This window comes from Peromyscus eremicus, chromosome 18 (assembly GCF_949786415.1).
Source record: "Peromyscus eremicus chromosome 18, PerEre_H2_v1, whole genome shotgun sequence".
In the NCBI taxonomy this organism is placed as follows: domain Eukaryota; kingdom Metazoa; phylum Chordata; class Mammalia; order Rodentia; family Cricetidae; genus Peromyscus; species Peromyscus eremicus.
In genome coordinates, this window is record NC_081434.1 from 14307042 (window position 1) to 14322110 (window position 15069).

Genomic DNA, 15069 nt, shown 5'->3' on the forward strand with positions numbered 1-15069 from the left:
AACTTCTCCTGGTGGCTGACATCGCATAACACTTTTTGAGTTCTTGCCACCAACTTGACTTCATGTACATCTGATCTTCCGGGTCTTTTCTTTCTGTTCTATGCTAGCTTGTTTTCCATTCTTTGGTCTCTTCAAAAGTCACTCACATGAGAGATTGGATGCTATTTTTTTTCCCAACTAGCCAATCCATTTGCTAGATGCTGGGTATCTTTCTTGTATTTTACAGCTATTTTAATATGTTCAGAACCCTTATACATTCTTTGACCTAACATTAGATCATTCTTTTTTCCCCCCTGCAAGTCTAATTATGTGGCCTTAATTACAAGAACTGTATTAATTTATTCAGCATTTATAAACTAACTGTGTGTATCAATCATTGTAGAAGAGTCAAGAATGCAAAATGGTTCCTATGAGCAGCTTAACTTCTCGTGGGAAATTATAGATATAAGTAACATGAGAATATAGTTTTGACAGTTAAAGAACTTTAACTTTCCTAAAGCAACCACAATTTTCAGAGAGCAATTAACTAGAATGCAGTGGTAGTCATTCTGAAGGGCTGAGAAGTGGGGAGTGTTGTAGTCATTCTGAAGGGCTGAAAACTTTCTGAGAATTTGGCCTCAGCCCTGAAAACAGGAGGATGAAAATGACTTTTACTTCATAGCCATCATTTTGTCTTTAATTGTGGTGATATTTTATTTGTGCTGAAATGTGATATTTTGTTTATATGTTAATAAATAAAGTTTGCCTGGAGATCAGAGGTCATATAGCGAGTCATAAGCAGAAGTCCGGTGGTAGTAGCCCATGCCCTTAATCTGACCACATGGCAGGCAGAGTCTCTGTGTGGTCAAGGACACAGCCAAGTGTGGTGACATGAGCCTTTAATCCCAGTACTAACCATAGAGACTTGGAGGTCGATATAGACAGGCAGTGACGAGGAAGTCATGTGGCTGGGTTTAGAGCCAATGAGAAGGCAGAACAGCAAGGCAATAAAAACACAAGTCAGACAGGAAGAAGCTCTGAGACGAGGTGGTAAGGCTCTTCACTAGTTCTCTGATCTCTTTGGCTATTACCTCTGTATTTGGCTCTGTGTTTCTTATTTAATAAGACTGTTTAGAAATTCACCTACATTTAATTTTCTTCATTATCCCTTTTCTTGTTAGGATGTGCTTTTCCTAACCTGTCCTCCACATCATCATTTTGCTCTTTCTCTTCCCACTGCTCAAAATGTGAGTTAAGTCCTCCAGTGATGCTTCTTTTCTGACAGGACCCGTCTCTCCTTTGATAGTCAACCTTTATCTCGTTAAAAATGCTCCTTACACACCTTGCCCTTTTACTTCTCAAAGGAAAGCAGTTTTGATTTACAGAGTGCTTGATTTCTCTAATTTCCGTGCATCAATCCAGCTCTGGGGAAAGCACTAGAAGAAAGACTGTAGTCTAAAGAGAAGGTTAACCACACCCAAATGGATACAAAAAATAAACAATACCAAAAGAGGTTGAACAAAACACAAACCATCATAACAAAATAACAGGAATTAATAAACATTGTTCAATAATAATCCCCAATATTAGTGGTCTTTTAATAAAAAAGATAGACTAGGATGGATTAGAAAACAGGATCCAACTTTCTGTTGCCTCCAAGAAACATATCTCACCACCAAGGACAGGCACCACCTTAGATAAGAGGTTGGAGACAAAACAAAACAAAACAAAACAAAACAAAAACACCGCAAGCAAATGAAATGGAGAGATATACAGGTGTGGCTATTTTAATATCAGATAAAATAGGCTTCAAATCAAAACTCATCAGAAGATATAAGAAAGAACACTAGATAGGAAAAATCAATCAAAAATCAATCAAGAGGATGTCACAGTTCTAAACATTCATGCTCGAAACATGACGGCATCAAACTTAACAGAATAAATCAAAGCCACACAGGTTATTTTCTTAAGTGTTTTTCCTTGTCTGAATTATCTTTTCCTACGTTCTATTAATTTTATACCACACTTAATGTTTTTCTTCTTTAAGGGATAAAATTTTTTTACATAAGATTCATGCTTTTATCCCTTTCGCCTTTGAAATTTATTCCTCCATTGACGAAAGTTCTCTCTGGCTGTATGTCAGTCAGGTCGAGATTATTAAACCAAGGCTGTCTGCCTGCCTCTTTCTGCATCTGTTTCTCTTTTGAGTGTTCTTTCTCTGTAAGCTTCTATCCATCGCTGTTATCCGGAAATGTATTGGAAATACACCCCCCCCCCCGCCGCCCCAATTGCTCTACCTAAATATCTTGACTCCAAGTCTTGGAGGTGGGCCCCGGCATTCTGTATCTTACAAAGTTTTCCAGGTAATTATGAAGCATATGAAGTCTGAGAACCACTGGGTTAAATGGGTTCCCTTCTCCAGCAGCTGTCCTATTTATATTTACGTCACATTTCTAAACCCTAGAGTTTTGGGGTATTGCATTTGAAGCTTATTGCACTGTTGTCTGTCCCTTGGCAGTGTTTAGTGTTATATGCTGTCTGAACAGAACTCTCTACTGCCCTGGTATCGTTTCTCTTATACACAATATGGGAAATATTTTGGTTTGTTTTAGTGGACACAAAATCCTTTCTAGTTCCTCTTGCCTCTCCATTTGTGGTCCCTGTCACATCTCATTGGCTGCAAATTGCACCTGCATTGGATGACTTGCTCATCTTAGTTGCTGATTGGTATCAGCACAAATAGTATGTGTTATCAATTGTGGCAAACAAAATTGTTTCATATTGATTTGCATTTTCTGGGACATCTGTGGTGTTAGGAATCCACGGGGATGCTGTTATACGCATTTAAGAGCCAAAGTTTTGTATTGTGTGTCTAGTCATATTGATTTTTGTGGTCAGTGGGGAGAGAACTAAGCCTCTGAACCAACATAAGGGGGACTTTCTAGGTATGGATGACTTGGAGATTTTGTACTAAATATAAATAATTGATTTTTTTCTTTTGGCAGGGGCATAGGAAGAGGAAAGTTTAGTTTGCTCTCATGTGTAAGATTGAGTTGTTAATTTGAAATGATGTCAAATTAAAAAAAACACCTATAGGGTTTATTACAAAGGAATTTTGGAAAAATTTTACTTTTTTTGGATTAGCATACAAGAAAGAGCTTCACTGGGGCACTTTCAAATTCGCAGATCTTCCTCACCCTCCTTTTCTCCATTTTGCTCATAGGCTAATGAATATGTTTACTATCTCGATGTGCAATTCATTGTTTTTGTATATCTGGTTTAAATTTATACATTAAACAGTGTATCCATGTTGTATCCATGGCAAATTCTTGGGCTTTATTCCTAAACCTCTTGATTTAGAATCTCTGGAGTAATTTTCTGTGTATTTTAGAAGACTCATGGCTTTTCTAAGTGTGCCAATGCAGTTTGGTAATGGCAGGATTTATGGGTATGGATTCATGGCTCCTGTGACAGCTTTCAGTATATTTGACTCCCCTTTCTACAATCTGTGGGACAGAGAAAACATATAACATGATGTGGAGGCCTTTCACGGCCTATCACTTAGGAGTATGTCTAAGAAACAAGGAAATGGGGCTGTGGGTGAAATGGGCTAAGTTGATATCCATCTCGAGTAGGCGAGCTGTGGAAAACTAAAATATGTTCTTAGACATGAGACATTTTCAGATACGATTTAGCCTTCATCAATCAGATGTGTTACATTAGATTTTGATTAAATAAAAGGACCTAGATGAGAGAGATGAAGTATCAGGGCACAGGTCTTAGGAAGGTATTGTGGGTCTGGAGCCAGTATATAAAATGCTGAGATCCTAGCGTGGTGGTGGCTTCCTGATCCATAGCTTTCTGTCATAATGAGGGCGGTGTCCTAGATATGTCAGAGTTATGGTGACGTTGTAGTTGGCAGTCACGGCAATGCGTGTGTGTGTGTGTGTGTGTGTGTGTGTGTGTGTGTGTGTGTGTATCTTTCTGCAGTGGTGATGCCTGCTTTCTCAGTCACAGAGGTTAGAAAGGTTCTGAGGCCTGGGAGTGGGTCTGGAAATGTAGCCTGGAGCCTGCTTCTTCAGCTGTTGGAGTTTATAAAAGAAGACAATCCCCTACATAAAATCCTTTCTGTTTAAACTAGTTAAAGTGGATTCTGTTATGTGAAACTGAGCTCTGAGTAACAAAAGTAATTAGCACCACAAGTGTTTGTTGTCAATGGAAAACAGAAACGATAAAACCATTATGTTTTAAGGCTCTTATGACGTGGAGTGAGCAACAACTTAAAATTTTACCTGTCTGGTCATCTGAAATATTATTACCTGCTGAAGACAAGAGTTCAGAATAGAAAATGACTAAAATAGACCCTTCTGGAGAATTCTAGGAAGAAGAGGACGCCAAATTGGGTTGCACTTTTTTCAAATTGAACAAGCGAACAGCAAGTAAGAAAACTCACTATTTTGAAGTTTCAGGTGTAGGAACTGTCTGAGAACCAGTAATTTCTTCAACTGCCCTTGAAGATTCTCCTCTGTTCTGTAGCTTCAATAATTATTTTAGATGGAAATCAGAAGCAAAGTATGATGCTACAGGATGCTGAATTTATAGTTTTGTCATTTATTATTTTTTGTTTTTGAAAAATCAAAAGCATTGCTTCACAAACAGCTAGACCTTCATCATGGACAATGTCACTTAGGAGGATTTGGATAAAGGTGCAATATGATATACTCTTGAACCTTGCCAAGTCTCCTTCTCTAGCTGAAGCAGTTTTCATGTATCTGATGTAGTTGAAGACTCTTTAAAATCTCGGCTTGCCTGAAACATATACTTGCAAATTTGCTACTCTTACTGCTTCCATACCATAGTCATAGTCAGGTCCTCATGTATCCCAGGAAACATTTGCAGTGTCAAGACTCAGAGAAAAAGGTCTATAATGAAAGGAGCTAAATGCTGTTGGTAATAAATTTATCATAGGAGAAAGTGGGAGACTAAGTGTGAGAAGTGAGTTTGAAGACACTAGATCAAAGGTTATGGCCAAAGTCATTGATATGGACAAAACTACCAAGATTTGGCATTCCATGTATAGTCTTAACACTTGAGTATATTTATGTTTGGTTTTCTGGCTGATTGACTCCCAGACATAATGTTTGATTGAGCTAGAAGGAATTGGGATACTAGAAATTCTATAGTATTTTAGAAAAGGAGAATCACCAGTTTTAGGGAATTAAAAATGATAGAAGGGGCTTGGCATGCAGATCAGCTCAATCATCCTATGTCTCACGAGAGCACCCAAAGTCTTTGGTGAATACACTGGTTAAGGCACTTATTTTGGTGGGCATGGGTGTCTGGCACAGGCTGGAGGTGCAAGCAGAACACGATGCTCATGAGGTAACACTAAAGCTTCAGGGGAATGATGAAACTATGCAGTAAGGCCAAATGGGGCACTAACATCAGCACAAAGACTGCACAGCGATTTCCAGGGGAGGAACAATAGCAGTAATGCTGAGTGGTGGCTTATGGATCATGGGGCTCTTGGGGTGACACAGATGAGCATTCACTTACACTCCAAGGTCTATAGATAATCCCGACTTTACTACCAATTCCAAGCTTACCAGTGATGCACAGGCCCAGGGCCTCTAAGAATCATTGTTTTCTTTTTTCTCTTTCTCTCCATGATAATGAGTTATTTCTTTATTAGACCAATTAACTTTTCTTTCACAATGAATGATTCTTGATGAAAGACTCTACCAAATATCACACGAGCATACTGTACTTGCACTTCTGCCAAGAAGATAATGTATGGGGTTATGGAACATAATTAGGCTTTTTTTTTTGTAATTATTGATAATGGTTTTGAGATAACAGTAATCCTTGGAGATCGAGCTACTGCTCTGGTCACCTATTTATGTGTGTGTCTGGCTTAAGGTTATAGTGACAAATGTAGTTTGGGATCTTGAATATCTCAGTATATTTTTAAGGACAGACAGACAGACAGACAGACAGACAGACAGACACACACACACACACACACACACACACACACACACACACCAATTCCTGCAATTCTTTTTTTTTTTTTTTGAGACAAGGTTTCTCTGCATAGTTTTTGGTTCCTGTCCTGGAACTCACTCTGTAGACCAGGCTGGCCTCAAACTCACAGAGATCTGCCTGGCTCTGCCTCCAGAGTACTGGGATTAAAGGCATGTGTCATCACCACCTGACCAATTCCTGCAGTTCTTGAGTATCAGGAGCCAACAGAATGTACACATGCCTTGCTTTATCATATATAATAATTTTTCCCTTTGAGATCCCCCTTTGGGTGGGCTGCTCTAGACTCTGGCAGACACTAAGTAGTTAACAATAGAACCCCCAGCTATCTGACCTATTTCTCATGAAGCAGGTGGTTGTGGTAGTATTGTGTTCCCCAAAATATTGTGTACCCTAATAAACTTATCTGGGGTCAGAGAACAGAAAAGCCACTAGATACTTAGGATAGGCAGTGGTAGCACACGCCTTTAATCCTAGCATTCCAGAGGCAGAAATCCATCTGTTCAAGGATACAGCCAGGCATGGTGACTCATGCCTTTAATCCCAGAAAGTGAGCTTTTAATCCCAGGGAGTGATGGTAGAAAGCAGAAAGGTATATAAGGCGTGAGGACCAGAAACTAGAAGCATTTGGCTGGTTAGGCATTTGGCTGGTTAAGCTTTCAGGCTTTCGAGCAGCACAGTTCAGCTGAGATTCATTCTGGATGAGGACTCAGAGGCATCCAGTCTGAGGAAAACAAGATCAGCTGAGAAGTTAGCCAGGTGAGGTTAGCTGTGGCTTGTTCTCTCTCTCTGATCTTCCAGTATTCACCCCAATAACTGGCCTCAGGTTTGATTTAATTAATAAGACCTTTTCAGATTCCTGCTACAGGTGGTGGTTATTTCATTGGGACATATATTCAGGGGTATCCAGTAGCACTTCATCCTTAAGTGGAAATATAACACATGCCAGAAGACTCATTATGTTCTAGTGAATTGAAATTTTTCCTCAACTCACCACAGGCAGGATGGGAAGATACACATGACATGAAAAACAAGCAAGCAAACAAACAAGATACATATCTATGTATAGATGGCTCTGCATAATAGATGGTGTGAATTGGAGGTGTATCTACCACTAAAGCTTTGCAGATCCACTCAAGGCTTTTGGTTAAAGGGGAAAAGGAAAATCCCCCTGTTGAGTAGAACAAACAATACTGCAGCTAATGCTCTCTTTTTCATAGAATCAAAGACAGATGAATACATACACACATATACATACATACATATATATATATATATACACAAATACATAACCAACACCAATAGCTGGTAGTTTATGGGTTGGAATATATGAATTCTGAGGACTAGTGACTAACAGGTTTGAGGAAGAAACTTTTTGATGGGGCTGAGTTCATGCTGAGTTCTGAGGCTGAGTCATGCATCATTTATCACTATTACTCAAAAAGTCGTATTCTGAGATGGGTATCTCAAAATCCAATAAACATAACTTGATGGACAAGGAAGAAAACTCTGGCTCTGTGTGTCTTCTCATTAAATTAATGGACAACATGCATGTGGTAGAACAGGTAGAGGTTCTAGGTTGATTTAATAATGTGGATTTTCTCCTACCATATTCAATACAGTCACATGTCAATCGAGTGCCCAAAATGCCAGAAATGAAGTGAGATGGCTCAGTGGTTAGATAGAGTTTATGAAGTCGCTTCTATCACAGAGAAGACAGCCATCTTCTCTGCTAGAAATGGCTCATTCGGTCTAGTTTTGGATTTGCTTACCCTGCATGCAATGCTTTTTGCCAGAGAACATTTGAGGACTTCTAAATAGCTTACCCACAGTATTCCACACAATACTTTTTTTGACCAAAGAAACTAATTTTATAGCAGAAGAAATGAGGCATTAGGTTGGTACTTATGGGATTCACTGGTAATATCCTTCTAGAAGCAATTGCCCATGCCCAATGATGGAACGGCCTATTGAAGACTCAGTTACGGCAGTATATAAGAAACACCTTGTGAGACTGAGGTCCTGGCTTACAGATATGGTATTTACTTGGAACCATTCTCCAACATATTTTTCCCATAGTTGGAATTCATGGACCCTGAAAACAAAGTGAGAGGCCTGGGAATGGTATCTTATTATTATGCCAAATAGTCTACTTATAAAATCTTGCCTCCTCTTGCTGAAATTATAGGCTCTGCTGCTTCTGAGGCTTAAGATTGTAAGAGAAGTTTGCATTCTCCAGGGGATAAAAAGTTTAGTAGGAAGTGTAGGGATATAGCATTTGCTCAACATGAGTGAGGCCCCGGCTCAGTATCACATACTCATACAAAACCAATATAATAAGACTATTAAATGGCCATTTTAGGTGAAGAAGACCAATCCTGTGTTGATGGAAAAATTGATCATAAATATGATGGGGAAACAGAAATAAGCATGTTTTTAAGACACAATTAATTCTGTGGATGTTTCAGACTGCCTGCCGGTAGAAGAATGAAGTCGATTTGTTCATTTTGAAGGCTGCTTTGCCGCAAGGAAAGATGTGGATGGATTTCAGTAGACAGAACGGGACTTTATATTTTTTTCTAGAATGAGAGGCTGACACAAACAAACAAAAAGAAACAATTTAAACCATAGTTTCCAGACCCCCCCCCAATAGCTAGAGCTCTGGACATGGTGGAGAGTACACCAATCTGAGGGGGTTTGTCATACTTTGATTAGTAATTGAGTCACATGGGTGCTTTTTAGGGAGTGGGCACACCAGCTTGCTTATTAGGCTGTGCGGTGCTGGGTGTATCTGCTAGGTACTTAGAATGTGGCTCCAAGTTCAGCAGGCTCATATAGAACTGGCTTCCCTAGAAGAGGCTATGTGTTTCTAAGAGCTGTTCAGATTCTATTCTGCCCTTCCTGGACTCTCCGCAATTTTGTGAGCACACAATTTCCTACATTAGATCCTGTTTTGCTTTGAGTAACACCTTGGTAGATCTTATTTTCTGCAATTGATCCCTGTCCAATACACCTTTCATCCAATTTGGAGATATTAGTGGCATGCTTTCTCAACAAAATTTCCACTTACTTCTAATTACCCTGCACTATGTTCTTGAGCCGCTGAATTATACAGCCCATTTCCAACTCCTTTAATTTTGACTAAATTTAGACATTGTATCTCAAATGTACTTTAAGGTTTGGACTTTGTCTTATTTACAGTCATAGGGCTGATAATGATTACTTCACTCATTTTGCTTCTTTCTTAGAAAGTTACTTTTAACAGAAAAACAAAGAGCTCTTTAATAAAGCATTACCTTAAAATGCGGAACTAATTTATTCTTAGGTTATTTTAATTTAAAGCTCAGTATATTCTGTTGCTCAAGTTGGCAAGCTATAATCATGTCTTCTTTATCTATTTGGGGATTCCTTGGAATAGAAAAATAGATTCATCTAAGTTTAAAGATTCTCTCTGAAGTTATACTAGTGAATAGAAAACAGGTCTAGGAATTGAATTCTCCAAATCAGAAATAGTCTCCCTGCTTCTAAACCTTGACTCCACACAGAATAATCCAAGGAGCCTCTGAAAAATGTTAATAGAGGAGCCATAGCTCAGGCAAAGCCAATCATCTAAGAGGTTTGTAGTTTTAAAAACCTTCCCCAATGATTCTGGGTCAGAATGATGTAGCAGTCTTCTTAGGTTGCCATGACAAAATGCAACAGACTGAGTGTCCTCAAGAACAGAGAATCATTGCTCAAAGTTCTAGAGAGAGATCTCTAAGGCCACTGTGCCATCAGGGCTGGCTTCTGGTTCTAGTTCAGGCTTGTCAATTGCTCCCCTCACCTGACTGCACCCTCGTGAGGCCTTTCTTCTGTGATAGTACGTACAGAAAGAACTTTTGGCTGTCTCTTCTTCTTGTGAGAACTCCACCCCTGTCTGAATAGGCATTCCTCTTATGGCCTAACTGAACCTTAATTATCTATTAGAAGGCTCTGTCTCTAAATACAATTCAATGTATGAGGATTTTTTTTGGGGGGGGCACCATTAATTTCATAATAATGGTCATTGATAACCTTTGCTTTAATAGACTTATGTTTGGATTTGTAGCTGGATCTTAGGAAAGGCAGACCAGTCACCACATTCAGTGTATATGGCCACCTGCCGGGTGGAATGGAGTGAAATGATATTAAATAAGGAATAGTATGCGGTGGGGGATGGGCAGAAGAGCAGAATCTAGTTAGAGCACTGAGTTTGGGGATGCAGACCCAAACCATTTCAAGCTGGCACAAGGTGTTGGAGGCATCATTTCCCAGAACAGCAACTCTGAGATACGTTAGAGGCTGGCGCTCTTAAAGCCACGTGCACTGAAGTAAATAATAGGAGTATGAGAATCAGGGTCAAATTTCAGGAGGCAGGACCTGTAGAAAATGGATGCATTGTGCCCCAAATCACCTTTTAGGGAAACGTTCCTGACTTTATGTAAAAACCAAAAAAGTTGCTTTGGCGGTTGCAAGAGCATAATGATGTCATTGATTTTTTACAGCTGAGTAGTACTCCACTGTGTATATGTACCACATTTTCTTTATCCATTCTTCGGTCGAGGGGCATCTAGGTTGTTTCCAGGTTCTGGCTATTATGAATAATGCTGCTATGAACATAGTTGAGAAAGTGTCCTTGTGGTATGATTGAGCATGCCTTTGGTATATGCCTAAGAGTGTTATCGTTGGGTCTTGAGGTAGGTTGATTCCCAATTTTCTGAGAAACCGGCCATACTGATTTCCAAAGTGGCTGTGTAAGTTTGCACTCCCATCAACGGTGGAGGAGTGTTTCCCTTGCTCCACATCCTCTCCAACACAAGCTGCCATCAGTGCTTTTGGTCTTAGTCATTCTGACAGGTGTAAGATGGTATCTCAGTCATTTTGATTTGCGTTTCCCTTAATACTAAGGATGTCGAGCAATTCCTTAAATATCTTTTGGCCATTTGAGATTCTTCTGTTGAGAATTCTCTTTTTAGATCTATAGCCCATTTTCTAAAATTGGATTGTTTAGTATTTTGCTGTCTAGTTTCTTGAATTCTTTACATATTTTGGAGATTAGCCCTCTGTCAGATGTGAGGTTGGTGAAGATCTTTTCCCATTCTGTAGGCTGCTGAACTGGCCTACCCTGGTAGTCAGATTGGTTAATACTCTAACTGTCATCATAGAGCTTTCATCCAGTAACTGATGGAAGCAGATGCAGAGATCCACAGCCAAGTACCACACCAAACTCTGGGAGTCCAGTCAAAGAGAGGGAAGAGGGATTATATGAGCAAGGATGGTCAAGATCATAATGGGGAAATCTACAGAGACAACCGAACCAAGTTCATAGGAACTTGTGAACTTTAGACCTACAGCTATGGAACCTGCATGGGACCAGACTAGACCCTTGGCATATGGGAGACAGTTGTGCAGCTTGGTCTGTTTGAGGGGCCCCTGGTAGTGGGATAAGAATCTATCCCTAGTGCATGAGCTGGCTTTTGGAGCCCATTCCCTATGGTGGGATGCATGGCTCAGCCTTGATGCAAGGGGAGGGGGCTTGGTCCTGCCTCAACTGAATGTACCAGGCTTTGCTGGCTCCCTATAGGAGCCCTTACCCTTTTGGAGGAGGGGATGAAGGCTGGGTGGAAGAGGTGGGGGGAGCGGGAGGAGGGGTGAGAGGGGGATCTGTGGTTGGTATGTAAAATAAATAAAAAAAATTTCTTTAAAAAATATACCATCTGAGAATAAAAAAAAAAGAGCATACTGAGCCATTCATGGAGACTTTAGAGATTTAGCAGAACCTGAGAATTACCTCCACAGGTAATTAAAGCAGAGGTATCCGACTAGCCAGACTCATCAGTTGCTGCAGGGGAGAATTAGTTTTTACTGTGATATGGCTCATTCTGGCCTACAATTTAGAATGATTATTCCATCTCTAATGAGTGTCAGGGTCACCTGGAGTCACTCAAGCATGGTGATTGGTCAGCCCCACTCTGAACACATAACATTCCCGACTGTGGAGTAGAGCAAGAGTTTGTACCAGTAACAAGTTTTCCCATACTGCTGCTAGTGATTACAAGAATTGTGAATCCTGTTCACATACAGTAGCCAGTTTATGTGTAGATGCTTTATAATGAAAGCATAAGGAATGTGTGTGTGTGTGTGTGTGTGTGTGTGTGTGTGTGTGTGTGTGTGTGTGTTTCTATAACTTTCTTTCCCAACAAGCATTTCAGAAAAAAAAAAAAAAAAACCTAACAGAGGGTGGGAAAATACCTTAGAAGAGGGAAGATAGGGTGCTATGTAGCCACCCTAGAAGCTAATCTACTCTGAAGGCCTCTGGGAAAAGGAAAGCAATAATCCTTCCAATAACACTTAACTGAGAAGTTATTACTTCTCCCTGAAGCTAGAGAGGCCAAAAGAAGCCTGTCCACCATAACAGTGCAGCATGCCTTTGGAAGAGTTCGCAGGCACTTTTTAGGGTGAGTGTTATCAGAATTATTTAGTGTGAATTAATGTGTGATTGCTCCCAGCTCCCTTTCAACTTCTAAATCACCAAGGATAGATTCCTTGTAAAGGAAAGACAAGGGATCGAGAGAAGGACTCTCGAGGGGAGGAAAAAAAGACCTAAGTGTCCCCCCTCCAAAAAAATATATCAGTGGAATGAGGGCTATCTGATGTTAATGAAGGGATAGGCCTAAGGTATTGTCTTGTAAATGTACCAGTTCTGCTTTGTGCAAAAGCAAGTGGATACACTTTCTAATCAAGCCAACGCTTAAAGCATTATTCTGGTGGGTTTTTTATTTTTATTTTTTGACAGATCATTGGGAAATGTCATGAGTTAAACATTTTTCCTACTTTACATAGTGTCCTCTGGGGCCAGCAACCCCCTGAAGAATCTCAAGATAGGGGAGGTCAGTCTATAAAAGGAGGGGGACATCAGAATTGAGCTAGAGATTGGGTACAGGCGCCCTGATCCCACTTCTGGTCACATCCCATACTTCTTTTGCTGTTCAGAAGTTGTCTAATGAGTGGCCTGAGGACAGGGCCCAATGACAGGGATACCTTTTCCATGCCCCAGAGTAGAATGGGACTAGAGATATGACACATGCCACTGCTTTCCAGGAGAGGGTGTCAGAGTCACTAAGAACTCCATGGCGTGTGCCCCCTAAGACCTCTCCTTTGAATGCCTTGTCATAGTTTAAGTCATACTGTCACCTACCCATGGCTGATGACTTATCATTGTTCCCTTCTCAGTGATTTATATAATAAAGTACAGAGTAGTAACTTCTTTATTAATGATGTCCTTCCAAAGTAGTGTTCATCTGTGTTTCAACGGTGGTCAGACGATATTTCCTTTTGTTATTAGTATATAATCTATAGGGCCCCATCGTAATTTCACATATTTTATGTCTTAGTATGCCATATTATTAACATACTATTAATTGTAAGGAAACGTAAAATGAGATTTCCTCTCTAAGTATATATTTAAGTAAAGAACAGAGTTTTATGTTCCATAAACATAGTGTTGGTTAGCAGGTCCCTAGAAATTATTATTCTTTCAAAACTAAACTTTTGTGCCCAGTGGCGAGCAATTTCTTCCTTTCCCAGTTTCCATTCTTCTTCCTCTTTTTTTTTTTTTTAGACCAGGCTGGCCTTGAACTCTTCTTGACAACTACCATTCTCTTCTTTACTTCTATGACTCGATTTTAGCTAAATCTTTTACATGTTATTTTGTACTTTTCTCCTGGCATAGCTAGCTTATTTTACTTAGCAGAATGGTCTCGGGTTCATCTATGTTGTCTTATATTTCAGGATTTCCTTTACTCAGTGGGAAAATTATCTGCATATTGTTTGCAAAGAGATGAGATGGAAGTTTGGATGCAGGAAATGCAGCATCAAGTGACTCTCTTGGTTATGGGTGAATCTGTTAGTTGAGATGTCAGTGAGAGCATGTAGAGAGAGCACTGGACAGATCACTCTCCTGGCGACAACAGCAGTCAGCAGTAAAGAGTGACAGAACTGTGTCTTTAAGTCTCAGCTCATCCCTGCCTTTCCTGCTGTGAGTTCTCAACTTTGCTCTAGGGAAGGATTTCTGGTATTTGGAAAAGGATTCAAATTCTATGCCTAATACACAACCTAAAATTGATAATAAGACATACATCACCATGTCAGCCTAACTATCACTTAAGTGTGCTGTTGGGTTGGGAAATATTATTTTAAGATGAGTTACATTTGTTTATGCTGCAGAACATTTGTTTTAATGGTGCAAAGATGTGTTGCATTTTTTAACTGTGTGAAGCTGTGTTACTTTGTTTTTCTAAAACACCCGATTTGTTTAATAAAGAGCTGAATGACCAACAGCAAGGCAAGAGAAAAGATAGGTGGGGCAGGCAGGCAGAGAGAATAAATAGGAGGAGAAATCTGGGAGGAAAAGATAGAAAAGCAAGAAAGGGAGAGGAGGACATCAAGGGTCAGCCACTCAACTATACAGCAAACCATGGAGTAAGAAATAAAGAAAGGTATATGGAAATAAAGATAAAAACCCATAGGCAAAAGATACAGGATAATTTATGTTAAGAAAAGCTGGCTAGAAATAAACCAAGTTAAGGCTGGCATTCGTAAGTAAGAAAAAGACTCCATGCATGTATTTATTTGGGAGCTGGATGGCAGGCCCCCCAAAGAGCCAAAAGAGTTAAAAAAAAACCAACAACAGTGTACAAGATTATGCTTTACAATGATAAGGATAAGCATTCTCCTCTTATGCTACAAATAGCTTCAGTCTGAAAAAGCAATTGTAGAGTCTGATTATGATGAAGGACCACTTTTGGTCTGAAGGCAGAGCTTTCTCTCTCTCTCTCTCTCTCTCTCTCTCTCTCTCTCTCTCTCTCTCTCTCTCTTTCATTTTATGTGCATTGGTATTTTGCCTGCATGTATGTCTGTATGATGGTGTCCGATTCCCTGGAACTGGAGTTACAGACAATTGTAAGCTGCCATGTGGGTGCTGGAAATTGAACCTGGGTCCTCTGGAAGAGCAGCTAATGCTCTTAACCA